Source organism: Nicotiana tomentosiformis, chromosome 7, assembly GCF_000390325.3.
Source record: "Nicotiana tomentosiformis chromosome 7, ASM39032v3, whole genome shotgun sequence".
Lineage (NCBI taxonomy): Eukaryota > Viridiplantae > Streptophyta > Magnoliopsida > Solanales > Solanaceae > Nicotiana > Nicotiana tomentosiformis.
In genome coordinates, this window is record NC_090818.1 from 53006432 (window position 1) to 53009525 (window position 3094).

The following is a 3094-nucleotide window of genomic DNA, read 5'->3' on the forward strand; positions in this document are numbered from 1 at the left end:
TAATAAAACTAACATATTGAATAATAAAACTAACATATACAATAATAAACTAACATATAAAATAACAGACCTGTTGAGTGAAAAATTAAAAAAAATTTCTCATAATGAACATAAGAATTTAGGATACATTGGTGCTATTGGGCCTCAAATATTGTGTCCGGAACCAAAATGTGAATATTTAATAATTAAATTATGTATAGTAAAAAATAGGTGAATAACTAACAAACATATAAAATAATAAAACTAACATATTAAAGTAACATATAAAATATAAAATTATAATATTGAAAATGTATCAACCTAATTAACAATATAGTAAAAATATCGAATAAAATTTAATATTCAAGGTACTGCAATATATTTAAGCAATGGAAAAGAAAAATAATGTAATTAATTTTATTCAATTTACAGTAGTCGTCATGGAGGTTCCGCCTTTGCATCCCGGACCTGCCTCCCTAGAGCTACTATTACTACAGGCCGAGCATAGGTCTTCCTACATACGGGAAGGGCAGTTATTGGCCCAGACTTTATGTTTTAGGAGAGTAGACGATATGTGGGACTTTCTTAAGACCCGCCAGCTCCATCCCCGTATACTCAGATGCCTGCATGATATGGGTTTCTATAGGATCGTTGAGATCGGCCGGCTGCAACTGGATTGGTCGTTGATCACGGCTTTGATAGAGCGGTGGCGACCAGAGACACACACATTCCATTTGCCCATTGGCGAGGCCATTATCATGCTGCAAGACGTGGAGGTTCTGTATGGGCTGCCGGTTGATGGACTTCCTGTTACTTTGCCGCATGCCATGAGAGATTATACGGGAGATCAGTACCTAGAGATGTTGCAGCGGCTCACCGGTTTCCGGCCAGAGGATGATGGTGTATTGGTTGGGACTAGTCGTCTTGAGTTGATGCCCGTCCGGCTGCATTTGGAGGCCATGCATGATGACATTACTCATGATACACCGGATCATCATATTAACCGGTACACGAAGCTGTTGCTGCTGCTTATGTTTGGAGGCGTATTGTTCCCGAACACTTCGGGAAACCTAGTCAGCTTGAGATTTCTTCATCATCTTGAGCGGTTAGATGATTTACATCAGTACAGCTAGGGTGCTGCTGTTCTTGATTACTTGTACAGGCAGATGTGTCGGGCATGCATGAGCACCCAACGAGACGTTGCAGGATTTATGCCGCTGCTGCAGGTGAAAACATAGTTAAATACTCTCTTCATTATAACATACATCATAAAAATATACCTTAAATTTTATGTCCAAATTGTATATTAGGTTTGGGCCTGGGAGCGGTTCCTGCAGTTTCAGCCACCTCTACCACCCATAGCTCAGGATGCACCACCTCCACTGTTTCTCCCTTTGGCTAGGATGTGGGTTGATAGGCGAGGATATGGACGCGAGTACGAGGCTCGACATAATCTCCCCTATTGCAGGGATTTGTTGGATTTGCTGGAGGACGCGCAGATAATTCTATACTTAAGTTTACTTGGCCTGGATTTATATGTGTTGCGTATACTCACGGTTCCTGTTTTTATGTAATAGTTCATTTGGAGGCCATACAACGACGAGCTAATAGCTAGTTTGCCCGATTATTGCTCGACCGGGCGACTTATCTGGAGCTCTTCTATCCCGTTGATGTGTCTCGATATTGTCGAGCATCATGCCACCGAGTGAGTCCTTCGCCAGTTTGGTCGACCACAGCTTGTACCTCCACCGCCCGCTTGGCTTATGACACATTACCAGCGGGATGATCGTTCTAGGGTTGACCAGGCATATGAGGCATGGCTAGAGTTGCAGATCGAGACTTGGGACCAGCGGCGTGACTTGATTCCGCCACCCCCTCCACCCGATCTTATGGATGGTGAGCATGCGTATATGGGCTGTTACCGCAGCATTACCCGACTTTTCGTCGGGAATCCCGTTCATCGAGCTGGCGGTCAGTTCGTTCCATACACCGGGAGGCATGAGACGCCGGTATGTTATTTGGTATACTTAGTTATAATGTTAACATTACCGTTTTGCAATTAATATTTTACATGTTGTACAGGTTATTGGCCTACATTTGTTCCACAAGTTGGGACTGCAGATGCAATAGCATACCGGCGAGGGAGCAGTCGCTTTGCATGACTATTTCCTGTAGGCTACAGATTTGGCTGCCCGGACATTGCAGGGAGCCCGGGATGATGAGCGCTTAGGACACGAGGTTGATTATGTAGAGCCAGAGCAGTACCATCATAGGCCAGCAGTGCGGCCTGCACGTGGTCGACGTGGCAGGGGTGTCCCATGAGGTTGTGGGGGTCGGCGAGGAGGTGGTCCCCAGCAAGGGGGCGTTGAGACACCTGTTGAGGATGTTGGAGTTGATCAGCTGGGTGACCGCCCTGAGCCACAGTCAACTCCTAGTGATATCCCGTCATTTAGCCTGGGGCTTACTCCAGGGACTTCGCAGGTGACCCCGCCAGCTCCATTGTTGATCGCGGGCACGGCCTTTACCTCATATGACTGGGATGCGTATTTTCCTGACCCTCCAGAGGCATCGACTATTGATGTTGTTCGTCCGCTACGAGATGTGGATAGTGGGCGCCGACTGAGTTATGGCTCATCATCGAGGGATGCTGAGGATCTTTCACAGGATTTGGTTAGTTTGTATTACTATTACTTATATTTGTGTTTATATCATTGATTAGTCATAAAAATGTAAAGCCTGTTTTTTTTTTGAAATCATCTTCCTCGCCCGTCACGGACAGACCTGAGACAGATAATTATATTGAGGAGCCGCTGAGACCATGATAAGATATTTTAATTTTTTTTAGCTAACACGTACATTACTAATATATATTTCATATACTAAAATATCTCATTATTCTGTAGGTTACTGCTGGATCGACGGCCCCTTCTACCGAGCCTGCCAGCCTTACTGACGATCATGATGCAACGCATCCTCCGATAAAGAGGCGACGTGATGAGGATAATCCTCATAGTGTAGCCGGGCGGGATGGGATGCGCCTCAGGCCAGCGGCTGCTTTAAAGCATAAAAGCTGTGGGACACATTGATTTTTTTTGATTTTATGTACATATGACAA

The 3094-nt window shown here is 44.8% G+C and overlaps 1 long non-coding RNA gene across 1 annotated transcript; it reads left to right on the top strand.

The window, feature by feature from the left end:
• Nucleotides 1–3094, top strand: LOC138896490 (uncharacterized). Its single transcript, XR_011409697.1, has 3 exons — nt 1–1988; nt 2062–2649; nt 2883–3094. It is a non-coding gene; the product is annotated as an uncharacterized lncRNA (long non-coding RNA).